The sequence below is a fragment of the Pristiophorus japonicus genome, unplaced genomic scaffold (genome assembly GCF_044704955.1).
Source record: "Pristiophorus japonicus isolate sPriJap1 unplaced genomic scaffold, sPriJap1.hap1 HAP1_SCAFFOLD_42, whole genome shotgun sequence".
Taxonomy (NCBI): domain Eukaryota; kingdom Metazoa; phylum Chordata; class Chondrichthyes; family Pristiophoridae; genus Pristiophorus; species Pristiophorus japonicus.
The window spans coordinates 6730425-6738873 of NW_027254090.1; the positions used below are offsets into that span (position 1 = coordinate 6730425).

An 8449-nucleotide genomic window follows, 5' to 3' on the forward strand; every position below is an offset into this window, starting at 1 on the left:
TGAGCTTTAGGGAATCACCGGGGAAAGGTAATAGGTTTTGAAACAACTTCCAGGTCTCATGCTTGGTAGAATAATAGCTGCAATCTTTGTTACTCACTCAGGGCCACAGTTAATAAAGCGGCTTGCATTATTACCAGGGGAAGGACCCAGGGAAGCTGGGGAACGTATATTCCAGTTGTGTAAAAGTTTGGGAATTAATTGGATTGATATCAGTCATTACGGGGATGGTACACATAGAGAGATCATTTTGACTCTCTTTTCCCCGTCAGTCGTTCTGGAAGTAGATGCCTGGGGTGGGAATGATCGTTTTGATAAATGGTTGGCAAGGGTAGAAAGCTTGTATCAGGGAGCTGCAGGAATTTCAGTCATGGAAGTGAGACAGGGGTTACAGCGATGGAAGGCAGAAGGGCCTGAGAGGATGAATCCTGCGAGGAGTCACATAAAAGGAGCAGGACAAGGTGGTGGCCGTCAGTTGATAGAGGACAGGGATAGACTGGCTAAAGAATTAGAAAAGTGAAAAGAAAAGTTGAAGAATCAGGAAAGAGAAGCTGGAGACACAGACAGGAATGATACCTCGGTTTAGTTGCTGAGGTCGGGGGTAGATTCCGCCGGTGAGGGAGGATCCCTATAGGGATGCCGTGCCTCAACGACACATGTCGTTCCTTTAGGACCCTTACTTCAGGATAGGGGTGGCCATACCCTTATCGAGGCTTGTGTGGAAGGGCAGCGGGAAATGGACACAGGGTCAGCCGGACAAATGAAGGTGCTCCTGGAGGAAGGGGATTCCCCTCTTCAGAGACAGTTCCCCAACACCCCAGATACACGAGGAGCAATTACTGAACAGTCAGAGATGAAAGCAGTGGGAGAAGCTTGTTCAGAAACACTTAAAGTTTCTGCAGGAATGGGCTGTCTCAGAGCTGATGAGATGTTCAGTGAAAAGCTCAAATTTGGGAGTTACAAACATGATCTTTAAGGATGCGAAATAGAAGTTGGTTTGTTGCAAATGTCGAGAGAGTGAATTACAGCAGTTCCGAAGGGTGAACTCAGAGAAGGACTGGGTCTCACGACTGACTATTCAGCATTTCCGTCATCCTTCTCCCACAAAGCAGAGGAAATTGTTAAAACCTGGGCAGAGGGTAACAGACTTAGTCGAAGACACCGATTGTAAGTTTACATTTCTGAATGTAAACAGCATGGAATTCAGTTGGAAACATCAAAAATTGAAAATTGACTTTTAAGTAAAAATGGCTATGGTGATCACAGACCAACGGACTTTAAAATGGCATCCTGAGAATCTGAATCTACAACAACCCTACTTTGACCCTAAGCGTGCTGCTATTTGGAAGAAGGAAATACGGAAATGGAATACAACATTTCAACAGCTACAGAGTTGGAATCAAGCAATCGTTGTGGACATTAACCATCAAACTGCGGAAATCGAGAATGTACACACAACTTTGGACCAGTTTGGACATGTAAGCTGGTGGGAGTCATTGTTGGGATGGAGCCCGACGGCAACAGGTGTGATGAACACAATGATACACCCTGTCCTTATGCTGGTGCTGGTTCAGCTGGTCGTGCTAGTCATTTTGATTTACTGCGGATGGCTTGATGGAAAACAAGGACGACAACTGGTCAATGCTGTTGAACGAGCTCGAGCCACCATGCAAATGTATGTTACCCAGATAAGACCTGCAGAGAGGCGAGGAGAAGAAGTGGGGGAATGTGAGAGCACAGTCCCGCATTGCTGAACTCTGCTTCAGCACGCAGTCTGAAGTTTGGATTAAAAACCAGGAAGATTGAAGTTTGGATGGAAAGAGACTGTTAGACAATGTGGTGCCTTCAGCCAGTGAGATGAGTAACTGGTCATTGTCTGTATGTTAAATATTTGATTGTAGCTTTGTTACTATTTAATGACATCTGTAGGTTAAACAAGCAATATTAAGTCTGTGTGTTAAACAATTCACAAAGCCGTTTGCTGTGATTGTCTAAATGTAAAGAAATAAGAGTATAAAGATGAGACTCACACACGCAGACACCAGAGACACTGGACATTCGGAAGGTGTGTGTCTCAAGCAGCCACGGAAATCGAAGCAAGCTGCCTTTGTGAAGTGTTCTCAGTAACTTTCATACTTGGTTTGTTTGGTATGAATGTTTAAATAAAAGACCCGATCCTGCCTTTACTACAACGGAATGTGTGCGGGTAATTCGAGGTTAAAAGCAACGAAGCAAAAAGAGCAAGACAGCCGTTTACAACATTTTGTAACAGGTAACTGATGGTTGAGCACACGATTTGATAACTAGACTTGTAGATCAAGCATCAATGACAAAGGCAACAAAACTGCCCACCAGCACCAGGTGTCTTTCACTTGTTTGTCCCAAATTTTCAGCAGCTGGGACAACAAGGAATCAGGTTCCACCGAGATTTGAAATCAGATCACAGAGTGTTCACCATTACACTATGGAACCAACCATGGTAAAATATTTGAAATAATTCTCAAAAACAACAAAATCATCTCCAACAGTACACTTTGGCTCGGCCTTTTCTCATCCACACCATCAGTTTCCTCTCTTTGCTCTCTGCTAATTATCGATGCAGAGCAATTCACACAGATGCCATCGAGTCTATGGTTTTACAAGTAGCTGTTTCTGTTTCACACTGTTCATCACAGCTAGTACCTCAGTCTTGCCAGGTAAAAAGTCCGTTGGCATTGCAATGTATTGATATAAAATGCTTGGCATGGAAAGAAAATGCAAAGTTTTGTCCAGTTAGCGAGTAGGTGACGAGGTTTGGGGTTGATGTGCGTCGCTTTCAATCTTTGAAATTTCACCAAGCAAAGAAACGGAGAATTGAACTGTCCCTGTTAGCATTGTGTTTGCGTTTAATCACAGCAATATCCGCAGTCAGGACCTGAAAAGGAATTAATACCTAATACCGGCTTCGGGACAATCAGAATATTTCGTCACAGACAAGGCACCGGAAGGCTGGAAGGCAGATCACACCGGTTGTGGGAGAGCTGGTTGGTGGTGACATGGAAGTGCCTGCAGTGTGTTGGACCAGACTGCTTCCACACATCCACAACGAATGTCCCACCCTTTACTTGGGAAAAGTACAACTGAGAGTGGACAAGTTCCATCCCGGTCAGAGCAATCTGAAGCTTTAACTGACTGACACCCTGGTTTGGGATGTCTTGCAGTGTGCACTTGCGTCAGTCTCTGTGGCGCAATGGGTTAGCGTGTTCGGCTGTTAACCGAAAGGTTGGTGGTTCGAGCCCACCCAGGGACGAAGCATTTAACTGTTTTTCCCCGTGGATTCGGTGCTGCACGATTCCAGGTTGTCATTGTGCGTTTTGGCTGCGCGAATATATTACACAAACATTGCCAGCTGTGCTGTTATCCAGTGAGTTCCCACTCCAATACTTTTATGAGCATTCAGTTTGAGTGTATACAGAACTGAACAGAGATATCAGAAAATTTAACAAGGTTGTGGGACATTGTTTTTTGTTAATATTGAACCACTAATATGAATAAATCCATTTCTTCAAATACTTAATTGAACATGTTTTCAAAATGTTTCCACGCAGTTTTGAACCAGGGACATTTCGCGTGTGAGGTGAATCTAATAACACTGTAGCAATGTTCGGAACATAACCAGAGCTTTAACCTACACAGCTGGCCTCTACTTCAGGACCTGGTTTTATGAGAATAGAGTGATGGTGCTATATTTAGGAAGGCTGTGAGAGTGGCAGGAATTGATCTAGTGTTTCCCAGACTTTACACATAGGAACAGGAGGTGGCCATTTAGCAGCGAGTGGTTAGGATCTGGAATGCACGGCTTGAAAGGATGGTGCAGGCAGACTGAATCTTATCTTTCAAACGGGAGCTGGATCAGTGTCTGAAGGAAAAACAATTGCAGGGCTACGGGGAAAGGGCGGGGGAGTGGGACTCGCTGAGAGTCGGCACGGGATCGACGGGCCGAATGGCCTTCCGTGCTGTAACCATTCCATGATTCTATAAGTTAGTGGCACATTTCAAAGTGTGGGTGGAAGCAGAACACTGCAAAGGGACATGGATTGAGTCGGCAAAACTAGAGGCATCTGATTCAGGAGATTCGGGGGGCGCGGAAATTCGGAAGTTTAATGACTTTGAAAGGAACATTTTTGTTTTGTGCAGTTACGGTCAGAGAAATGTTTGTGAAAGGAATTTTTTGAACAGAGGAATGCAGCATTTAATCTTCTGCCTTAACACTTCTTCCTGGGTTTCGGGGTCACATTTCTTTTCGAGGTTATTCTTCTCAAAAATGAGTGAGATGTAGTCCTTCAGACTAGGGGGATCAAGGGCTCTGGCGAGAAAGCAGGAATGGGGTATTGAAGTTGCATGTTCAGCCATGAACTCATTGAATGGTGGTGCAGGCTCAAAGGGCCGAATGGCCGAACCCTGAACCTATTTTCTATGTTTTCTATTTTTCTTGAATTTATATTTTCTTTGGTGTTTCACAATAACCAGACCTTTGCTCTAAAGTCTTTCTCACTGTTTGCCCAGTCTCCTGTTGATGTTACCAACAATGAACATTTTGAACCAGACACCGAAAACACACTGTGCAAATTGGGACATGCTTTAACAGTTAACGTGGGGCTCGAACCCCCAAATTCGAGATTAAGATTCTCATGCTCGACCGATTGATCTCACGGGGCTTCTACCAAATAGACGTTTTTGTCACTGATTGCAGCCAGGCGCCTGTTGGCTCCACCCCAGATGTTTAAACTTGCTGTCGAGGAACTGTCAGGATCTTCTTGAATGGTGGACCAGGCTCGAGGGGCCGAATGGCCTACTCCGGCCACTAATCCTAACATGTTTATGACCTTATGACCTTTCACAGGAGAACAAACTCGCCCCTGAGCATGCATGAGGAGAAAGCTCCAGAAAATATTCCCACCCGGTGAGCTTTCGCATGTGAGGCGAACGTGTTAACCGCTACACTGCGGAAACATCTCCACTTTCAGCACCCGGTCAGACGGAAATGTTAAGCGAGCAAGTGAACTGCTGAATCTCACTTTGAAGGAGTTGATCATGGTGTCAAACAATGAGTTTCACTTAATGATTAAAAATAAGAAATGTCAGATTTAAACACAGACCTCGAGAGAAGACTGCAACCTGAACACAGCACCTGAGACCGCTCGGCCATCCTGACTATTTAATGCTGTATGTGGCCATCTGCAGGTTGATTTTGAACTTTTGTATCCTGAAACATGTAATAAATGAGGGCAGCAGGCGTATCTCTGTCTGACACCGGGGAAACAGTGAGAAAAATTGGAGCAAGGGTCTGGTTATTGCCAAACAGCAAAGAATATATTAATTCTGGAAGAACAATATCTAAAAGTACAGGAACCCTGATGTGATTTAAACACGCTACCTTCGGAACTGAAATCAGTCACGCTACAATTGCGCCACGAGGTCTACGTCATAAAACTCAGATGTTCGTCTATATGAAGGTGTCACAATACAAGGAGCTTTAAAATCTCCGCCCATTCCCACCTGGTGTGTCAGAAGCAGCGCTCACCTCCCAGTCACTGTATGGTTTTTTCTAAAACTTTTGTGTTGCTTTCACGGGAAAGCATCATTAATTAAACCCTCACCTTCTTTTGCACAATGAAAGAAATGCTAACTGAGGGACAGTCGATACTTCAATCATTTGTCCTGTGCTTTGGGGAGCGGGCAGGGAAGTGGACCTGAGTCCATAATCGGATCTGCCATGATCGTATTAAATGGCGGAGCAGGCTCGAGGGGCGTATGGCCGACTCCTGCTCCTATTTCTTATGTTCTTTTTTTATTCTGCATGTTCACCCATTTTACACACTGTATTCTAGGATCTGGTTCAAAATCTTCATTGCCGATGACATCAGGAATCTGGGGCAAATTTTGTCAAATTTAACAGCACCGGTTATTCTGACCATGCACAGAAAATAGAATCAGTAGTGAAGATAAAAGCCCATGGTGCTCATTTTCAGATTCAACGCAGTAGGATTTCAAATAAAGTTTAAGAATTTTACAGTGAAAAGATTTGGAAGAGTTATTGCATTTGTGACTTTAATTCAACTTTGTGGCGTCTGACTCCCGTTCATGCCTCTGCTGAATAAGAAAGGAGGGTTTGACGTTGACCAGACTGCACTGCCCCTGATATTTGTGAGCTCATCCTTTATATTCAGTGGTTTCTCGCCCTTTGATGGGCTGCAGTGTGGCGGATATCACGTTGGTCTCACACGCGAAATGTCCCCGGTGGATCCGTTTTCTCTCACTGAAAGTTATCTATGTATTGAAGTGAAATAAAGAGCACTTCAGGAATAAGGGAACACTTTTGCCAGGAGAATAAATAGCAAATAAAAACAGCAAATGCTGGAAATCTCAGCAGGTCAGGCACTATTTGACAGGAGACGAAACTCGCCTCTGAATGTTCCTTTATAGCAAGTTTAAACATAATGCTCCTTCCCGGGATCGAACCTCATACCTTTAATGTGTAATGCAAACGTGATAAGCACACGTGATAACCACGACACTACAGAAACCTCTGGCACAGCTGGCACAACAGAGGGGAGCTGACCAGTGAGCTCCCTCTGTGCTGATCGGGAATGTGTTGGCTCACCTTAAACAACTTCTGTCCCACACTGAAAGTTCTCAATCCTTCTCCTCCACTGCCCTTTACAGAAATGTCACGGATCAGCCAGCCACCGTGTTCACTTCCACATCCTCACAGTGGGACCACAGAGGCTCCTACCGTTTCCCCGCGATCAGCGAATTCGCCCAGTTTACAAAATTAAACCCGGAACACGTGCCTGGCAAAGGGCAGGAGAAGCCAGATCGTCTGCAAGATCGGTCTATCACAGAAAGAATTGGTATTCATGGTGATTACAGCAATTATTGATCGTCTCACAGAACTCAATTATTTTTATGCGATCTTAACTCCTCGACCACCAGGGAACAGTTATGATACATGTAGATATATTTATATATATTCTTATTTGAACCTGAATATCAACGGCTAGCTACCTAGACCTCATGGTGCAATGGAAGTGCGTCTAACTTTGAGAGGGAGAAATTGCTCCACAGTGACACTCATTTCATCTTGTGTTCCCTTTTAAACACTAGAAACTGAGACAGGGGGAATAAATAGAGAAATAAAAGCACAGGGATAAAGACAAGAGGAAGAGAGAAGGGGAAAGATACTGTCCCCACCCAGAACTAATGCAGAAACCCTTCTGCTGCACTCGGGGTGGCCACCCGCAGCCTGGATACACTAACGGGAGAACACCAGCGGCAGGTCGGGGCCATAAAAGGAACGGCGAGCGGCCCTGGGAGCAGCTTGGAGGTCCCGGGAGACGACTCCAGGGAGCAGCGCGAGCTGGTGCAGGAGGGCGGCGGCAGCGAAGAGTGACGTCATCAAGGTGCAGGTCTATGTTTGGAGCGTGGGCAGATACAGCAGGAGCAGTGAGACCGGGGCGAAGGAGCGGCGAGAGACTGTGGAGGGATGTGATCAGGGCCCAGGGGAGGCATGAGTTCGGAGCCAGTGTCCCAGGGGCAGCACGGGCCAGCCCACACTGCGATATGTGTGTGCACTAGGTCCGTGCAGCAGAGCTGGTCTCCAGTCGACCTGCTTAACCCTTGCCACTGGACCAAGACCTCGCTCTCTCAAGCCCGTTTGATGGCTGGGGTGCAACGGCCATCACATTTTTAAAAAATCCACGCACAGGCATCTTCCACCCTTCGGGTTGTAGTTCGGATCTTTCATTGAAACACCTGTGAACTCATCCTTTTTCGGCGTGGAAGCAAGTCATCCTCGTTTCAAGGGACCAACTATGATGATGATGATGATGGATACATTAACGTCCCAACAGCTCATTGACTGCAGGAGTGGACCGTGCGGCGCTTCAGAAAACATGTCGAAAAGGCAAAGTCACTGATTCCGTCTCATGTGCTCCTCCGATCAAGAATAACAACACACACTAAAAATGTTTCAATAATGGTTACATTTTATCTCCGTGCAGCCTCTACAGTAAAAAGACACCACAATGGTAGTGCGAATACATTCTTCCCATCAAAGTTCTATTTGTGCTACTTTGTTGTGGCAACTCTTGATTGCAGTCACCAAGATATCCCTTGAGATATAGGGTAAAACTCATGCTTTTCCTTTGGCAATGCTTTTAATAATCTGAGAAGATTTGACTGGAGGTTTATTAACAGATAGCACTTCGTAAGGCCTTTATCTCCATATTTGCGAAGCAGTTGGCTCGTTGGTCTAGTTGTATGATTCTCACTTTGGGGTTGTTATTTGAAATTTGCGAGAGATCCCGGGAGAGCCCTTTTTTTGCCGTGAATTTTGAAATTGCATCGAACTATTGCAAAGAAGCACTTGCATTTCTGCAGCGTCTGTCAGGAGCTCATAACGCCCCAAAGC

At 45.3% G+C, this 8449-nt stretch overlaps 1 non-coding gene across 1 annotated transcript; it reads left to right on the plus strand.

The window, feature by feature from the left end:
• Nucleotides 1–3212: 3212 nt before the first annotated feature.
• On the plus strand, nt 3213–3286 carry trnan-guu (transfer RNA asparagine (anticodon GUU)). The gene has a single exon. It is a non-coding gene; the product is annotated as a tRNA-Asn (tRNA).
• Nucleotides 3287–8449: the final 5163 nt, after the last annotated feature.